A 21,943-nucleotide genomic window follows, 5' to 3' on the forward strand; every position below is an offset into this window, starting at 1 on the left:
ATCAGCGTAGGATCTTGTCTGTTGTTGATGACAGGTTGTTTTAAGGGCCTCAGGCTGTGGAGTTGTAGTTGCTCAGGAACTGGTAGTGGAGTTATTCTGATTGCTAATTTCTGTCTGTCTGTTTTTTGGATGTTTAATACATCCTCTATAGTTAGCTGGGTGGGGTCCACCACAGTTGGCACACTTAGCCGGGGTGGATTTTGGCTTGGTGCAGGTGTTTGTGGGGTGGCTCTGCCCACATTTTAGACATTTGAAGTCTGCTCTGCACAGTTTCTGAGCATGGCCGAACTTCTGACAGCGGTGGCATTGTCCTGATGATGCCCTTTTTCTTAAGGGCTCTGGGCTAATCTTGAGGCCACAGACTGTTGTCAGGTTGTAAATATTTTTGTAGGCCTGGTGAATTTCTACCAAGACCAATGGCATTGGAGTTTTATCAGCTCTGACCATTCTGCTAACTTTAACGGGTGGCAAGTCTTGGGAGCTGAGATCTTCGGCTATTTCGTCCGTGGATGTGTTCTCGGAAATACCTCTAAGTACCACCTTCAGGTTTTTCTCCGAGCTCAGGGAGAATGTATGGTATTTTATACCTTTTGAGTTCATTTCATTCGTTAGCCTTCTGTAGTCCATTACCGTGGTGGGATGGATTTTAATGCCATCGTCTGTGTTTTTGGCCATTTTGTAGGATATCTGTTGTTCCGCCATGGTTGTCCTAATAGTTGCCCACCTGTGCTTTTCACGAAGAATAATGGGGGATACTTTTTCCTTGGTGGAGGCAGTCGAGTCTGAATCGGGACCATCTTCTTCCATTTCGTTTTGTTTGGGTGGGTCTGTGGTTGTTCTGCGCTTCTTTCGCGTGAGAACCTCCTCGAATTCCAAGGAATTAAAGTTCGTCGGGCGCAACTGCTCCTCTATATTAGAGGTGTTATCGTCTGTAACGACTGTGGGGGGAAACGTATCATAAAGTTTTATTTTCCCTGGCCAGTTGGTGCTGAGTACTTCACCTAGTCTGAGGAATTCGCGATACACTTGCTCGAATATCGTCTCATCTATTTGATTTTCCATGTCGATAAGTATATGTTAATTACAGTGAAGGGAAAAAAAAAAAAAAAAAAAAAAAAAAAAAAAAAAAAAATCGCTTACCGTGCAGTTGTAATTCGGCTGGTATCTTCGCGATGCTCTGAATTTTCCGGGTATATAATCACTAGCATAAATATCAGGATCTCTGAAGTTCATCACCGACAAGTGTCTTAAAATCCAGTTCAAGATCGCCTCCTAAAGCTTCTAAAACCTTGAACTGCTGCGTGAAGTTCACAATCAGATCATCACGATCGTTCACAATCTCACAATCACAATCCAAGATGCCACTCAGATCCTCGGATCCGTCAAGATCTAAATTCCTATAAATTCGGCGTTCATCGCTTTTTATATCCCTTCTTCCCGCCTAAATTGTTCTCGTGATTTCTTTCTAAAACTCTTTTCAATGAACCTCACGTGGTGTTCCAAAACGTGCTCGCTCACTTACATACGTTTCCATGACAACAAAACAAAATATAATAAAATTGAGCTATTATATAACGTTAAACTTTCACAAACAGGAATAAATAGAGAATATTTACATTTCAAATAATGCGCAGTTAAATTATCAAATACAAGTTCTTATAATATTAACATAGTAATAATTAAAATAGCTTAATAGTATTTAATACAGTCTTTTCATTATTAATACATATATCTTGATTAAATAATTAAATATTAGACAAAATTAAGGTAGTTATATGAATATTAAATTATAAACAAGTGATTTACATTAAATAATATTTACAAATGTAGCCTTTGCCATGGTGGATTATTGGATTCTGAGGAGAGTATTAATAATTTAAATTTCTCTTCATTCAGAATCCAACACCTGTCTTAATTGAAAATTCCACACCTTTAGCCACCTCCCAAGTCAAGACCCTATGATCACTCTCACCAATTGGTGGCAATGTGGTCATATTTGTTACAGCCAAATCCTCAGATGTAATTACTAGGTCAAGCACTCTCTGACCCCTAGTATTTTCCATTACATGCTGTCGCAGATAGTTATCCCTTAATAACCGCATAAAATCCAATTCCTTCCTCCTGTGTGTCCTCTCCTCACTCCAATCAATGCGACCATAGTTGAAATCTCCCATAATAATTACCCTCCTTCCACTCATTTCTTCTATTTGCTTGTGCATACTGTCACCACCATCTTTTCCATCACCTGGTCTATAGCAGCACCCAATTGTATATTTAGTTCTGCTAGCCACAATCTCACACCAAATGGCCTCAAATGTGCTCTTTTCTCTATCCTGCAATTCAACTTCTATTCTCCTTGGCTGTAGCTCATCAGCTATCATCAACAATACTCCTCCCCCATTTTATTCTCCCTGTCATTCTTGAATACACTATACCCATCACATTCAATCCCACTAGCTATATCATCTACAGTCAGCCATGATTCACTAATACCAATAACCTGTGATCTGGAAGTGCCAACCATGGCCAAAAACTCTTCCTTCTTGTTCCTAATACTCCTAGCATTAGTGATCATGAATTTAAGACCCCCATTAGCCCCAACCCTACCTTGATGCCTTATATTAACTATCCCACTCAGATTTGTTGTCCTTATTCGCTCGGGCATATTATATTCATTCATACATTCAACTGCCTCCCTAAGGACTGTATATCTACCCCCCCCTCGCTTAATAAATCTAGTTTCCCTGAATTTGCACATCCATTACATTCAGCAACACTTTCTCAAGTCTCCTTACACCGTAACCATTCAAATGCAAGCCATCCATCTTATATAGATCCTTTCGCCCATCGAACTCATTCCACAAATTCCACACCACTCATCATACATAACCCACGCATAAAGTCATTCACAATTATGGCCCTCCTTTTAAACATTTCACTGTCATACCGTGGTAAAAGACTAATCATTCTAACTCTCTCACGCTTTTCTTTTGCTACCTCAAACAATTCATTCAGGTCTTCTATTATTTCCATTTTATCTCCTTTCAAATCATTCGTACCTACCACAACAATCATTTCTTTCACCCTTTCCTTTTGCTCTCTAATAGACTCAGTTACATCTTTTATGGTCGCACCAGGTTGGTACGATTTTGTCAAATCCTCTACTAACACACCTCGTACTAACGAGTCTCCATACAGCATTCTATCCTTCATTTTTTTCATGTTCACACTCATACGCCTATTTTTCCTGCCATACTTTTTATTGTTGGTTGGTTCATTCAGTCGACTTTTGCTCATACGCTCTAGCTGCTGTTTTGCCCATTGTATCGCACAATTCAACAACGCGATCTCACTCATTGCATCCATCTCATCTTTTGTATTCTCTGTAAAACCATTAATACTATCATTCACACTTTCTACATTCACACTCTCACAATTCTCTGGTACAACCTCGCCGTTTCTTGTCATAATCCCTATTTTCTTCATTCGGAAGTTTGACAAAAATATCACATTCATGATCCGAAATACACTTCAATTCCTCATTCTCCCTACATTTTCTACACACATTCACTCCTTTATTATCATCTAACCACACTCTGACCGCACTTCGCAAAGCGTACATTTCGCAGATAGTACACTGAATCATCTCCTTTACATTACCGTTCTTGAGAGAAGAAGGAGAACCATCGTTACTGGCCGCCATTTTCCTTCGTACTGGGGCCATACTAACTAGTAACGTATTTTATCAAATTATAAACACCAAAAACACACAAACAGACGCACTGAGATAAGCAAGGCAAACAAAACTACGCAATATTAAAGTAAATTTATCAACGATAACTGAAAATAACGCTTATCTTATCTGGAGCTTTCACGAACACTACACACTACGAATCCCTCTAGCGGTGACTTCCCGATATATGTTATGTTATAAAACACTTTAGTACACTAATTACACTAATAAAACTACAATAATATACTAAAATTACACAATTAAATCTAACAAAATATTAATAAATCAACAAAAATCACAAATCTTTCAGGCGCTCTCCGACAGTACGTCCTTTCACCAGCTATCCTCGACACCCCATTTACACGTATGCAATTAAAATATTGTATTTCCTATTTCTCACAAACATACAATGTAAACTCATTATTTACATATTTTTTTAATAATAAGAATAGTTTGTTACATTATTTTTTTCATGTTATATAGTAAATATATTAATGATATCACATAATAATCAGTACCTTCTTTATTGTTTTATATACTTGACTGACTGTTTTGTTACATTTCTGCATTTGATTATAAGGATTACTTGTAGATGAGTGAGACAAGTTAATCCCATCTACTTCGAAGCTTGGGTTAGCTTTTATGAAGAGAGTGGGATTTAGCCTTCACTATTTATGTTGTTGCTACTGTTTACGCATAGGATGTAGGCACTGGATGCTGGTGATTTGTGATGTGTATATTAGTGTTAATGGTGTATTAACTTTGTTGATATATTTTCCAGAGTTAGTTTTTTAATGTTCTGTAGTTATCTATGTGTTTTAAATTTCTTGGTAGGTTGTTCAGTTGCTTTGGTATCTGATATGATCTCACAAAAGAATCGTATGAGTTGTTGAAGGGTATAGGGATATAGAGAGTTGTTGTAGGTCGTGTTATACGATATGTGTCTCTGTTGTTTCGATAGGTGATGTTGAAGTAATTCTTTGTTAATGTCATGTAGTGTTTCAGGTTTTTAATGATCATGGAGGATCAAGATCAGGAGCTTCAACAAGGTCAGAATGTCACTCAGGAGAACATGCACGAGTCAGTTCATAATTCTTGGAGATCCTTGTCACAATATGAGTGTAAGGTCTGCTGCAAATGCTACACTGCAAAAATAACCAGAAGCATCTTATGAAACTGCATAATAATATCAGATATGAATCTTCGTGTTTGCCAAATATCAGATCCGGACATGAAAGCGGAGTTAATGACAATGAGGCAAGAGATGACATCCATGCAAAATGAAATGAAGAGAATAAAAGGCATGCATGAAAGAGTTTAAAAAAGTGAAATGAAGGATGGCAGTGTGGAGGATGCAACGAATGATTTGAGAGGATGGCTGTCTGTGAAGATTTCACTATGAGAGGTGTGATGAATGAGAGGACGCATAAGGTTTGTCTTCCTGGAGATAGTATGAGTAGAGTAAACGAAGCGTTGGACATGAGAAATAAGCAAGAAAAGGAGTTAGTGATAGCAGTAGTAGAGATGAATGATTTAGATGAGGAAAAGGAAAATGTCAGGTTGGATATCAGGAGGTTGTTTAGGAGTGTAAAATGTAATAGTGTGGTAAGAAAGCTGGTCAGTGTGTTGTCCAGTGATGGATGGGTAGAGAGCAATGATTATGAATGCCATGATATGGTAACTGTGTGAGGAGAAAGGAGTGCATTTTGTGAATGTGGGCAGAATGTGAGGGGCGGGTGGAACTGTATAAAGAAGATGGCCTTCATTTAAATGATTTTGGTGTGAGTTAGCTACAGAGATTGTTGTAGGAAGGAACGACAATGACTGTAGTGAATAGATATGGGGTTGTGAGAGGTGATATGAAATCGCAAGAAGGCAGGGAAAGGAAGCGTGTTAATGGAGATGTGAATGGCATGAATAAAGTAAATGAGAGGATGATAACACAATACAAACGGATAGGGGAGTCAATGTGGATTGGGAGCCACTCCATGAAAATTGTGGATGATGAATTCAGAAGCGAACTGGTGAGTCGGCGAAGACAGCCTGAAATGGGTGGAGAAAGTTTGGGTCTGAGGAAAGTTGTAGAATCAGTGGTAATATGGAGGAAGGTGTTGCGGTGTCACATCCGAGAAGTGATGTCCATAGGACTTCTAGAACCAGAATTGATCTGTTATGTTTGTTTACTAATGCCAGAAGTATTCGAAATAAGGACAGAAATTGTTGTTGATTGAGTTTATTCGTCCGAAAAAACTTGTACTTGTTTGTATAAGCAAGATATGGTTAGATGAGGATGACAATCTGACAGGTACAGAGATGAACGAATATCATATTTGGAGTGAAGACAGACAGGGAAGAAATGGAGGAGGAGTACATTTGGTGGTAGAAGATGAGCTATACCCATCTCAGGTGAATTTTTAAAGGTTTCGAATATAGTGGCAGACGTTTTGAGGCAGTATGGTGAGAAGTAGAGGTGAAAAGGACGAAATATTTAGTTGGGTGTTGCTATAGACCTAGTAATGTGGAGGGTGTTGAGGAGGAAATGTATAGATAAATTAGCCTGATTAGCAAGAAACTTTTAACAGTCTCTTGCTGATCAGGTCTTTGAGAGGCAATTACCTTAGGCAGTACGAAACAGAGGGTATACGAAGATCAAGGGTATTAGATTTGATCATCTTATCAGATGATGTTATAAATGGAATGGGGTATCAAATGTTACACCAGTTATTGAGGATAACCATGGGAATATGCATAGAGCTGTGAGGCTAGTAATTATGAGAAACTCAGGAGACAGCTTGCAGGAATAACATGGAATGAGGAACAGGATGGAAAGGATAGCAGTGCTGTTTGGGTCCTTCTCATGAACTATCATGTGGAGGAAATATCAGAATGTATTTTAAAGTTCAAGAGGTTAAATATGGTAGATGTGGAATGGATGAATCAAGAAGTAAGGTATGCAATGTAAAAGAAGCACAAGATGAATGATAAGAATCAATTGAATGAGGAGTACATAGGGAAAGCCAGAAGGTCAAATGCTTTATAAGGGTTGCAAAAGTGTGGTACAAGCTGCAGTTAGCTAAGAAGGCTAAAAAATCCTAGAGAGTTTTCCGATATGTGGCCAGTAAAAGAAAGAATGATTATGGAAGGATGACACTGACTGTTGAAATGGGTGGTGTGATATACCTCATACCTCAAATCTCTCCTCTACAGAGGATAGAGTTGAGGTATTTAATAAGTAATTCATAAAGTTATTTCATTGTTGTGAATGTGACATCATGCAGAACTTGAATACATGGGGAAGGGGCATGGAGGAGGAGGAATGGTTTATAAGTGAGCAGAAGGTATATGAGGAATTGAATAAATTTGATAATAGTAAGCTGTAAGATTTCATGATATTTCACCAAGGTTTTTGAGGGAATGTGCCTAGGCGTTAATTACAGCTTTTAGATACCTTTTTAACACGGGTCGCACTCGTGTTAAAAAGGTTCCAAAAGAGTGGAATGAGAGTAAACGTGTTCTGCTTCATAAAAGATCACAATACTAAGGATTTGAATTATAGGCCAGTCAGTATGTCTGGAGTTGTGATTAAAGTGCTAAAGTTAGTTAGGACCAAGATTCAGGGTTAACAAAGAAAATACTTTTTAATGATCAGCATGAATTTATTAAAGGTATATGGTGTTTTAGCAAAATGCTTACTTACTAGAATAGTGACAAATGCATGGGATATGGGTGATGCACACTGTGGTATATTTACTTTTTTTAAAGATCTTTGATAAATTTCAACATACATGACAATCTGGTCATTAAATTGAAACGGATGAGGCTAGATAGTGCGTTAGGCTGGAGATTGGCTGTCTGATAGGTATATGATGTGCTCTCTCTCTCCTAATATCATTAACACTTGTATGTTAATGATATTAGGAGAGAGCACTGAATGGTGATATGCAGTTGTTTGCACTGATGCAAAGTTGGAGAGAACTGTGAGGAGTAAAGCGACACGGTGGCTTTGCAAGAGGATTTGAATGCACTTGAGTGAGCAAATAAAATGGTTAACAGTTCTGTTAACCATTTTACTTGCTCATAATGTACTGCAAGAGTCTCGTTTAGGACTGTTGCTGTTCAACATGTATGTTAATGATATTAGGAGAGAGCACTGAATGGTGATATGCAGTTGTTTGCACTGATGCAAAGTTGGAGAGAACTGTGAGGAGTAAAGCGACACGGTAGCTTTGCAAGATGATTTGAATGCACTTGAGTGAGCAAGTAAAATGGTTAACAGTTCAATGCTACGAAGTGTAAGATTTTGAAATTTAGGAAGCATAGATGGAATGTAGACTACATAGTTGGTGGAAATAGCTTAGAAGAGATGAGAGATCTTGGAATGACTGTGGATAAGGTTCTAAAATTTCGGAGATATATTGCTAAAATAAGCGGATAATGGGAACAATGCGGAGGGAGCAGACTTGTAGAAGCAAGGTTGTTATGATTTCATTGCAAAGACATTTATTAGGCCACATATGGATTACTATTGCAGATTTAGTCACCTAGTTTCAAATAGATGAATAAATAAGATTTAGTCTAGAGGTGATTAAATAAGGTGGTTTCTGGTCTCTGAAATGTTGAGTATGAAGAAAGATTGAGAATGCAATTTGCGAAAACTGATGGATAAGAAGGAGGGGGGGGGTCATACACCCCTCCTTCCTATAAGTTGTTCAGGAGATTATTACCTTGGAAGTTTTGCATAGAATGGGTGAAGGGAGGGTTAGAACAAAAGTCATCTCTGGAAGCTGTAAAAGAGAGTGTGAGCAAGAGAGAGGAGTAGGGTTTTATCATGAAGAGTGGTAATTGATTGGATATCAGGAGTGCATTGTTCAAAAATTTTGTGAGTACAGAGATGTTGGATATAAGCGTGTATGAAATATATATATATATATATATATATAATATTTATAATACATTACATGAATACAATTGTGCATAAGATACTTGCACGACGTACATAATGGTATTTTAAATAATAATAATAATAGTAGTAATTGTTTACGACGTATATTATTATTATTATTATATTAACAATGATTATTATTACAGTTTTTTTGCATTTTTACACTTTGTATATACAATAACAATAGATATCATTTCTATATATAATAATTTTTTTCCCATTATCATCATACAAAGTATTTACATATGTATATTTAAGACATATTCCATTTTCTGCTCTGTACAAAATTCTGTACGCAGTTTAAAGTACCTCATTTCTTTTTAATATTTTTTTCTTTAAATAAAAATAAACAGGATTTTTTTTCATATCTGTATCGTCATTTATTATTATGCATGGTATTGAACATATACATTACAATAATTTGAACTCTATGATTATGAGGATTAGTTGAATGTGGCGGGTTATCCCTTCTACTTCGAAGCTAGGGTTAGCTTTTATGAAGAAAGTAGGATTAGCCTTTACTAATTATTTTGTTTGTATTTATGGATGGAATGTAGGCGTTGGATGCTTGTGATTTGTCATGTATATGTAAGTGTTAATGCTATATTAACTGTGTTGGTATAGTTTCCAGAGTTCGTGTTTTAAGGTTCTGTAGTTGTCAATGTGTTTTAAATTTCTTGGTAGGTTGTTGAGTAATGTGGATCTGTGTATCCTTAGTCCACAGGAACTTATAGTTTTTCTCTGCTTTTGTTTTCTTTGCTTGGTATAAAAGATTTTTAAAGTATGGATTTCAGTGTTCAGATATATAGATTGAGGTTGGGAATTTCTTGTCAGTTAGGATCGATGTTGTTGGCCTTGTTTTCTTGCTTGCTGCAGAATCCGGTCTCTTAGACTACTGCTGGTAAAACAAGCGATGATTGGTGGTGGTGGTCTCTCTTTGTTTTTATGTGGGCCTCGGTTAATAGATGCGATGTCTGTGATTGTGATTGGAATGTCAATTTTGGTGCTGATCAGTTGCACTATGTTGCTTAATTCTTCTGTCTTTTCTTTTGGTATTCCCTCTATTTGATGTTCTTTTTTTCGTTCTTTTTGTAGTATGTGTTCGATATTGCATTTCAGGGTGTTTTCCTCTTTTCGCAATTCTTCATTTTCGAGCTTAAGGTAATCTTGTGTTTCTATCGCTACAGTTAATTTCGTTTTTACATCTAGCACAGTTCCTAACATTTCTTCAAAGGCGCGTTATTCTACTGTATGTAATGTTCATAATCCTCGAATTTTTTGTTAATTTGTTCCATGTGTGTATTTAGCAAGTCTTTAACTATAAGTTTGAATGAATCAAAGTTACCTTTAATTTTAGGATCAGGAAGAGGCTTAACTTGATGTGCATCGTTGTTTTTGTTTGGTGTCTGTTCTTTGTTCTTCATTTTCTCACGACATTGTAGACAGCACCATTCGGTCCGCTTCGAGGCTCTTTTTGCTTTTCAAGTGCTTTCTGAGATCCCAGACTATCGGTAGTGTCGGCTTCGTAAACATCCAGAGCAATGGGGCCAGTCCCGTTTGTCGCTTAATGACATTGCACTTGTTAAAGTACATTGTGCTTGACCTTGATGTCTCAGTGACCTTTGAACTTTCTTTCCTTTAGCAACTATAATGTGCCTTTTAAAATGGCGACGTCCTTTGTTCTTTGCTGGGTGGTGACAGCAGTTCACTCTATGACTTTCATTACACAAAATTTGGATATTACTCAGTAGATTTCGATGAATTAAACGTCCCTGTCTTGAGCATAACAAGTAGAATTAAAGCACCTCTGTAGTGCAATTGGAAGAATGATGGTACGTTGCGCCCTTCGATTAGAAAAGGCCTAAGTTCAATTCTCCTCATGACGGGAGGAATCTTTATATGGACTTTTTCAATTGAAGGTGAGTTAGCCGATCTCATACGGAGGTAGCAGAGTTTTTCTTATGGAAACTCGGGTTTTTCATCCCGCATGCAGACAAATGATGTAGTAGAGTAATAGTGGAGACGGAGAGTTGTACAGCGGGTGTCCTCCTGCGATGAGTCTTCGGACTCCTGAGGTGTCACGAATAATAATAATAATAGCAGCATTTTCAAGTTAAAAACATGAGTTAAAACCATTTAAACCGATAAAAACGGGAGTAGCGATAACAGCGTGCGTGCATCCGTAATAATAATAATTATTATTTACGTACTCTAATTAGTTCACTAGGCGTACCTCTCTCTCTCTCTCTTAAACCATATGACCAGTATTTTTCTGAAGAATGTTTTTTTAAATAATTATCTGCTTTTTTTTTAATTTTTTCATAAAATTGCCTTCATTCTTCTTCAGATTTCCATTTGAAAATTTTCAAATTTCAATTAATAAATTTGAAAATTTGACCCTTTTTTAACTTACTGTCTCAGCTCAGTAGATATCACTACTACCACTACTACTGCTACTACTACTACTACTAATAATAATAATCTTCTTCTTCTTCTTCTTCTTCTTCTTCTTCTTCTTCTTCTTATTATTATTATTATTATTATTATTATTATTATTATTATTATTATTATTATTATTATTATTATTATTATTATTAGAGATTAGATTTCAACAGAGGATGAAAGCGGAGAAATTACATCTCATCCAAGATAAATATATATAAGTATGAATCTTATGTGAACAAATGTATGTAATGTAAGTTTCATATGTAAACAAATGTAAGTTATGTTGTATCATATGTGAACAAATGTAAGTAATGTTGTATCATATGTATGTAATGTATATAATACTGTAATCACTGTAACAAACGTATGTAATGTATATAATGCTGTAATCACTGTAATAAACGTATGTAATGTAATAAAAAAATTCTTATTATTATTTAAAAATATTATTAACATTACATACGTTAATAAATATTATTAATGTATGTAATGTAATAAAAAATATTATTATTATTATTATTTAAAAATATTATTACCATTACATACGTTAATAAATATTATTAACGTATGTAATGTAATAAAAAAATATTATTATTATTTAAAAATATTATTAACTTGCAAGTATCTGTTATTCACAATTGTAATGTACTGTATTATAAATATTATATATATATATACGTGTATATATAACTATTATTGTATCTATGTATGTAATTTATCCGAGACATAATATATATATATATATATATATATATATATATATTATTATTATTATTATTATTATTATTGCCACATTCTGAAATCAATATCAGAATGGAAACAACTGACAATCCCCAAAAAAGGACTATCTATTCTCCACATCAACATCAGAAGCATTCAAAAATACTGGCTGACCCTGCAAGCTTATCTGAAGGCTTTAGCAGTAAGCAGTCGCAAGTACGCTATTTCGATGCTCCCATATTTTAAGTTGCAAAGTAGATCTTTTCTTGTGAATTAAAATTTAAAGTACATCAGTGAACTCCGTTCTTCAAGACCAACATATAGATGTAAAAACTGTAAGTATCTGTTAAGTAATAAGTAAAATATAAGTATTCAAATTTCGAAGTATACGTTGGTCAACTACGCGAGAAGAGAACAAAGGAAGACGCCATATTAGAAAATACAGCAAGATCGTCAAACAAGAAATATGAAGTGCTACAAATGCCAAGAAGACCTAATGGGGGAAGAAAACCACGTAACATGTAGGAACTGCCAAAGAAACATGCATTTTTTATGTTCAGGATTGTCTGAGACTACTTGGCAGCGAAAATCAAACAAGAATCGTGACGAGTGGAAGTGTCCCCATTGCAGAGACAACAAAGGAACGTCCCCCTCGACCGCAGGCGGAAAACAACCACAGGCAGTAAACAGCTATCAACAACAGAGGGAATTAAAAACAAAGAAAACAACAACGGAAACCCAGGTGAGCAATCTTTAAATGCATTACTTGAAAATAGATTACAAAACCTAAAAGACTGTTTAATCGATTTAGTTGGAGAACTATTTAAAAAACATACCGCACAAATTACAGAAAAATTCAACCAATATGAGGAATTTATTAAATTTAATAATAACTCGATAGAAGGTATGTTACAGACCGTTAGAGAAATTAAAAACTGCGTCAAAGAGCTAACTGAAAGACAGCATAATTTAATTAAAGAGACAACGGACCTACAGCAAGAACTAAACTCTTTAAAGCAACAGTACGAGCTCTCAAACCAACAGCAGCACAAAAATGACCTCCTCATAAATGGTCTCCCAGAAATAGCTACGGAACATCTAAGAGACACTGTAATACAACTAAGCCAAAAAATCGGCTCTCCCATTGAATCAAGAGACATCCAGTCAGTGCATCGGTTACCACAAAAAAGGAAAAGAGAAAATAATACCCGTCCTTCTCCCGTCGTAGTGCGACTCACCAACAGCCTAACAAAAACTACACTTATAAAAGATAGCCGGATTAAAAATCCAGTAGTAAAGGATCTGAAAGGAGACCACGACAACACCCAATATTGTCTGAATACATTACTCCACACTATCAGAAAATATTCTACCAAGCAAGGAAAGTAAAAACAGAAAACAATTACCAGTTTATATGGATAAGAGACAGCCAAATATTCCTTAGAAAGACACAAGACGCAAAACCAATCGAAATAAAATCCATAGATGACCTCAACAGGCTGTCACATTGAAAGGAATATTGACAACTCGTAAAGAAGGAACAGCACACCAACCAACATGAATGCACACCGTCAAGCAGACGTAATCACCCCGGAACATGATAATTGCCACATTCTGAAATCAATATCTGAATGTGGCAATTATCATGTTCCGGGGTGATTCAATCCCCAAAAAAGGACTATCTATCCTCCACCTCAACATCAGAAGCATTCAAAAATACTGGCTAACCCTGCAAGCTTATCTGAAGGAAGATATAGACGAAATAGACATTTTAATACTGACTGAAGTATCTACGACAAACGAAGAGGCAACCTCCTACCAAATGCCACACTTCCAACAACACAAACACTGCACACAAACAAAACGAGGCGGTGGTATAATAATATTTACCAAACATAAACTAGAAGTATAAATTGGAATACGCAGAAAACATATGCACCGAAATTAAAAACATCAAACAAGAAAACTCCCTGATATTAAACGCAATATACAGACGCAAAACCAATCGAAATAAAATCCATAGATGATCTCAACAGGCTGTCACATTGAAAGGAATATTGACAACTCGTAAAGAAGGAACAGCACACCAACCAACATGAATGCACACCGTCAAGCAGACGTAATCACCCCGGAACATGATAATTGCCACATTCTGAAATCAATATCTGAATGTGGCAATTATCATGTTCCGGGGTGATTCAATCCCCAAAAAAGGACTATCTATCCTCCACCTCAACATCAGAAGCATTCAAAAATACTGGCTAACCCTGAAAGCTTATCTGAAGGAAGATATAGACGAAATAGACATTTTAATACTGACTGAAGTATCTACGACAAACGAAGAGGCAACCTCCTACCAAATGCCACACTTCCAACAACACAAACACTGCAGACAAACAAAACGAGGCGGTGGTATAATAATATTTACCAAACATAAACTAGAAGTATAAATTGGAATACGCAGAAAACATATGCATCGAAATTAAAAACATCAAACAAGAAAACTCCCTGATATTAAACGCAATATACAGACGCAAAACCAATCGAAATAAAATCCATAGATGACCTCAACAGGCTGTCACATTGAAAGGAATATTGACAACTCGTAAAGAAGGAACAGCACACCAACCAACATGAATGCACACCGTCAAGCAGACGTAATCACCCCGGAACATGATAATTGCCACATTCTGAAATCAATATCTGAATGTGGCAAATATCATGTTCCGGGGTGATTCAATCCCCAAAAAAGGACTATCTATCCTCCACATCAACATCAGAACCATTCAAAAATACTGGCTAACCCTGCAAGCTTATCTGAAGCTGTTGATATAGAAGCTGAAGCTGAAGATATAGACGAAATAGACATTTTAATACTGACTGAAGTATCTACGACAAACGAAGAGGCAACCTCCTACCAAATGCCACACTTCCAACAACACAAACACTGCAGACAAACAAAACGAGGCGGTGGTATAATAATATTTACCAAACATAAACTAGAAGTATAAATTGGAATACGTAGAAAACATATGCATCGAAATTAAAAACATCAAACAAGAAAACTCCCTGATATTAAACGCAATATACAGACGCAAAACCAATCGAAATAAAATCCATAGATGACCTCAACAGGCTGTCACATTGAAAGGAATATTGACAACTCGTAAAGAAGGAACAGCACACCAACCAACATGAATGCACACCGTCAAGCAGACGTAATCACCCCGGAACATGATAATTGCCACATTCTGAAATCAATATCTGAATGTGGCAATTATCATGTTCCGGGGTGATTCAATCCCCAAAAAAGGACTATCTATCCTCCACATCAACATCAGAAGCATTCAAAAATACTGGCTAACCCTGCAAGCTTATCTGAAGCTGTTGATATAGAAGCTGAAGCTGAAGATATAGACGAAATAGACATTTTAATACTGACTGAAGTATCTACGACAAACGAAGAGGCAACCTCCTACCAAATGCCACACTTCCAACAACACAAACACTGCAGACAAACAAAACGAGGCGGTGGTATAATAATATTTACCAAACATAAACTAGAAGTATAAATTGGAATACGCAGAAAACATATGCATCGAAATTAAAAACATCAAACAAGAAAACTCCCTGATATTAAACGCAATATACAGACCACCCAACTTAAGCACCACAAAATTCCTAGAAGAACTAAACAGATGGCTTTCAGCCACGAAAGTAGGCACCTCAAAATACTTGATAATAATAGGAGACATTAATATAAACATTAGGAACATAAATAACAACACAGAACAATACCTAGACCTATTATCGGCATATAACATAACCCCATCCATACAGTCGTATACACGAGAAGAGATAGTCGGAAACACAACAACCTCAACCTGCGTTGATCATATAAATATAAGGGCCTCTCCAAACAGCCACACAGCAGCCGTCATAACATGCAAACTAGCAGACCATTATTTCACGGCATTGCAGTTACACACTGAACCAGAACTCATAAAAATCACTGAGACTACAAAACAGTATCATAGCATTGTAAACGAAGCAATAGTGAACGATGAAATCAGAAAAACAAACTGGATGCAGATAGCATCTCTAGACTCTGCTGAAGCTGTATATAATAATCTTAAACTTGCATTTAACAAAATATATAACAAAGCATTAACAAAAATAAAAATACGCCCCCAAACGAAACAAAATCCATGGATAACAGACAACATACTAACAGACATACAATGAAAAGATGCCCTATGGAAACAACTTAAGAAGTCGCCAAACAATATCGCTTTAAAAGCTGAATACAAAAGAAAACGGAATCTCCTAACAACCCAGATTAGAACGGCAAAAAAGAAACTATTACAGCAACAAATTAACAACAGCGCAGAATGACATAAAGGAAACCTGGCACCTGATTAATGAAATGCTGGACAATATACACAGAACCACTGCCTCAGAAACAATAAAACACAACTTTGCCTGCGACCCCAAATCCCTCAAACAGTTGGCAAACAACTTTAATCAGCACTTCGTGAACTCTGTCCAAAAGCTACAAGAAACAACCTTTCCTCACACAAACGAACATTCTCCACTAGGTCCACGAGCAACCCAGTTGATGTGGTTCCCCACAGTAACAAAAGAAGAACTATCACTGGCAATTCAACAAATTAATCCTAACAAAGGACCGGGGATAGACGGAATCAGACCAAAAGACATCAAGAAACACTCAACCGACCTACTTCCAGTAATGAAATGCTGGACAATATACACAGAACCACTGCCTCAGAAACAATAAAACACAGCTTTGCCTGCGACCTAACAAACAACCAAATCATGGAGCGCATTGTACACCAGAAACTCTCCACATACGTTGAAAAATTTCAAATCAAACCCAAAACACAATATGGCTTTCAAAAAAATAAAGGAACAGCAACACTCCTGGAAGATTTCACAGATCTAATAAACGCTGCATTGGATAAAAACAGAATAACATTAGTGGTCTTCATTGACCTAACAAAAGCATTTGACACACTAACACATAAAACCTTGTTAACGAAACTTACCCATATCGGAATTGGAGGTCGTCTACTCCAGTGGTTTAAAGCATACACGAAAAACAGAAAGCATATCACACGTATAGGATCAGCACACAGCAAAGAGGTACATGTAACCTGTGGAGTACCGCAAGGAGCTGTCCTATCTCCCATTCTATTTAACATATACACACACGATATAAGCCAACTCCCCCTAAAAAGTAAAATCTTCCAGTATGCAGACGACACGGCCATAATATCCATTCACAACAATGCAAATATCGCTTACAAAAATATGCAACACGACATCAATCAAATCACTAACTGGTTAACCGAAAACGGCATATATATAAACCCTGGAAAAACAAAGCTAATGATATTCAAAAACCCCCAAACCCTGCCCATAGAAACTAAATATCTCACTATCAAACATTCATCCTCCTATACACAAAGTGCAGAACCTAAAATCACAACTATCACACAGGTAAAAACAGCACGCTATCTTGGACTTCACTTCGATGCTGATCAAAGTTGGAATAGCCATACAAACTACCTACATACCAAGCTTATGATAATAGCAAGCAAACTATACAGATTAAAAGACATTGCCCCAACCCACATAAAAATACTAATCTATAAAGCATTATGTGAAAACATTTTAAGATATGCAATCACATCATACGCATTCTGCGTAGACTACAGACTTAACAGGCTACAATGGTTGCAAGATAAAATGATAAAACTGATATTCTGGGAACAACCAACTCTTGTGCAGGAAGCACGGACAAAACACAAAATATTTAAGGTGAAACACTTACGTCACTACACAGTCATGTTAAAACACTACTACAGCCCAACATATAGAGTAACCAGAACAACATATCAAATAACAAGACCACAGTCAACAAACTACATAACATATAAGTACAACAATCATACGGCAAAGCAACCCGAAACTTCTACGTACCTGACATGATAAACAAACTGCCGTTCGACAACAGAAACCTAGGAACATACAGAGAGCTGAAACAGGCACTATATAAATATTATAGTGAGAATGAAAATTAGAGCAATTCCTGTCTCTCTCTCCCCCACCACACATGCACACAAACCTATGACAACCCCCCCCTCTCAAAAACTATCACTACAAGAACACCAAGAAACAAACACACCACGTCTAAATCCAACCCTATTTGCACACAAAAAATAAAAATAAAATAAAATAAAATAAAAAAATAAAAAAGTTAAACTGTAATAGCAGTCGAAGTCCTTCAAGCACGTACCAACAAACAGTAAAATCAACACCTGGCTTGTGACCACTATAGGAACACAACCATGAAACCACCACCCTCTGTCATCTATTATCTTCCTCAGATAAGCTCTGCTAAGCTTCGAGGAAGAAAATTACTAACTTGCAAGAATCTGTTATACACACTTGTAATGCGTTATGAATATTATATATATATATATATAAAATTACTACAGCAACTATGTATGCAATTCATCTGAGACTAAAAATAAATAAATAAAAAATATAAAAATAATGATAATAATAAATAAATGAATAAAATACATAAATTATTATTATTATTATTATTATTATTATTATTATTATTATTATTATTATTATTATTATTATTATTATTATTATTATTATTATTACTATAATTACTATGTATATTCTAAAATCAAAAATTCTGTATAATCCTTATAGTAATTACTGTAAATATTATTATTGTATGTAACTTATACTGAGACATAATAAATTGTTTTTTTTTGTTTTAAAAAAAAAATATTACTATTATACTCAAGATAACTATTGTATATATGTATGTGTAAATATTTTAGCAGTGAACAAAATAATATTTATTTAAAAAAAAAAATTATTACAATTTAAAAATATTAATAACTCGCCAGTATTTGTTATTCACAATTGTAATGTATTATAAATATTATGTATATATATATATATATATATACGTGTATATAAAACTATTGTTGTATCTATGTATGTAATTTATCAGAGACAATAAAATGTTTAAAAGAAAAAAAAAATTATTATTATTATTATTATTATTGGAAGGGATAGAGTTTACTACTGTACCGTGTCATTGATCGGAGGCCGACTATCGTGAGTTTACTATTGTACCGCAAGTTGTGCCATCGAGGCATTGTCAGTTCAGCGGTTCAAGGTTTCTTTATCGTAAGAGTCTGAGCTTTTAATCAGATATAGTATATAGTATATGTTATAGTCGAATAGGATAGAGTATACAAATTGTGTGAACCAAATTCGTGATCAGTGCATCTAAAAGTGGATTAGGATCGTCTTCAACGAAACAACTAAAGAAAGTGCATAGAAGAAAATCCGGATATTGTAAGTAAATTTTCTATTTACTATTACCCATCCACTACCAACTAAAAGTAGCACACCGGCAGAACCAAATGGAGGAACTAACATTAGCAAACTTTAATTATGGCCAACTAATAACACTCTTCAGGAAGATAGGCTTAGAACTAGAAACCAGATATCCGGGCACTGTAACACTCATACAATCAGCACCAAACGATGAAGCAACTCATGGCCCCCACCTAATTAGAAGTTGAACAACCAGAACCCTCCCCACAAGAACACTACTCTAACTCAGAAGAAAAGACTGAAGATTTCGAAGTAATCAACAGAAACAAACGACGAAAGGTCACAGAGACAGTAGAACAGGAAACACCAATGGGCGCATCAAGCAATACAAAAAAAGACCGCATCCCTCCAGTTATCCTCCGATCGAAGGAAAAATGGTCGGAGACAGCAAATATCATAAAACACAGCCAAATCAAGTTCTCTACAGCAAGAAATACAGCAGAGGGAATACGAATACAACCCGAAACAGTAACAGACTTCAGAAACCTCACTAAAAAACTAGACGACTCACTGATCCCCTACCATACGTTCGCATTAAAAAGCGAGAAAAACTTAAAAGTTGTAATAAGAGGAGTAGTAGAATCAATCACAACAGATGAAGTTAAAGCAGACCTAACAAGACAGGGCTTTGCACCCATAAAAGTCTCGAGAATGCACAGAGGAGACAAAACTCCGATGCCGCTAATCCTAATAGAGATCGATAAAGACAAACATGAAATATACAATATAAGAACAGTGTGCGACCTCATCATCAGAATGGGACCACTACGAAGGAGGGCATCAACCGGACAGTGCCACCGATGCCAAAAGTACGGACACGCCCAGAGCCGATGCAAGGCAGAGTTCAGATGCCTGAAGTGTGGAGACAAACACCCCACAGCTTCCTGTACTAAACCCCGCACAACTCCAGCAAAATGTGCAAACTGTGACGGCCCGCACCCTGCAAATTATAAGGGATGTCCTAAACACCCAACCAACGAAGTGACAACACGGAAAGCAAGAGAACCAAGCTCCACAACAGACACAAACAAACACGCGCCACCCACATCAAAACCAGTAATTCCCACGACTACCCGTGTAAACACAACATATGCCGATATAGTAAGAACAAACCAAGAACCACCCACCTACAACCAACCACCCAACTCAGCCAAAATAACAGCTGCCCTAGGCGAAATGCTACTCGATTCAGTAAGACAAACCCCACCCAAGACTCAACGAAACACTTCATGAAAAACGCACAAGTAATCTTCTCTACCCTCACTCATGAATAACACAATCAACAGCAACAATTCACTACAGATAATATATTGGAATGCAAACGGCATACTCAACAAAATGCACGAACTAAGAGAATTCATACAACGCATAGACACAGACATAATACTAAGAAACGAAACTCACCTACGCCCATCAGACAACCCAAAACTAAGAAACTACCACCTATTCAGAACCGACAGAACAACAGCCAGAGGTGGAGGAACAGCTATCTTCATCAGAAAACAACTCAGATTTAACGAAATAAAATTCCCCCAGCTCACAACCCTAGAAGTCACAGGACTACAAGTTCATCTAGCCAATACAAACAGTCCCAAAATTTACGCCACATACAACTCACCAAACAAACACATATCTACCACAGACCTGTCACAGCTACTAGACAATAATGAAACCATAATAATGGCTGGAGACTTAAACGCTAAACACCCCGCATGGAATAGCAGGATTGCAAACAAAAGCGGCAAAATCCTACACAATTTCATCGCTAACAGGAACATTGTAGTGGCAGGACCGATCGAACCCACACACTACGGCACGATCGGGCGACCAGACGTATTAGACATAGTTATCCTGAAAAACGTGAACCATCAATACCAGCTAACAACAATAAACGATCTAAGCTCAGACCATAACCCAGTCCTACTCCAGCTGGGCGCTACACCAGACGAAACAACAACAAACCCTACAACCACAAACTGGACACAACTACCCCCAAAAATCAAGGACACTATAGGACTCATACCTATCATCTCCACGAAACAAGATATCGAAACTGCAGTCTCCAACCTAGAAAAACAAATAACGCTAAGCCCTAGCAGCAGTAACCTCGATTACATCACTCCCAGAAGACATCCGAAAACTCATCCGGCACAAAATCAAAATACGCAGACAATATCACAAAACACTAGTGCCACAAGACCGACAAGAACTCAACAAAGCCACTCAACTAGTCCGCTATGCAATCCAAGATTTCCGCAACCAACAATTGGAAAACACACTCCGATTTATACAATCAAATGACCAAGCACTATGGAAACTCCTAAAAGGCCTTCGCAACACGTCAAGCTACGTACCACCAATTCATGGGGAACGCGGTACGATCTACCGCGATGACGAAAAAGCGGAAGCTTTCGCGGACAGCCTAGAGCTACAATTTAGCCCCAACTACAAGAACGTAGACCTAACATTTATCACAACAATACACCGACAGATGCGGCATGCACTAAGGCACCACAACCAGCAACCAAATATCCCCCCAGCATCTCCAAAAGAAATACGAGAAATAATTAAACACCTTAAAAATAAAAAAGTGCCGGGTCCAGACAAAATCACGAACAAAATAATCAAACATCTACCACACGAAGCACTCA

This window comes from Typopeltis vanoorti, chromosome 11, assembly GCF_054136105.1.
Source record: "Typopeltis vanoorti isolate ZY-2024b chromosome 11, IOZ_Tvanoo_1.0, whole genome shotgun sequence".
In the NCBI taxonomy this organism is placed as follows: Eukaryota; Metazoa; Arthropoda; class Arachnida; order Uropygi; family Thelyphonidae; genus Typopeltis; species Typopeltis vanoorti.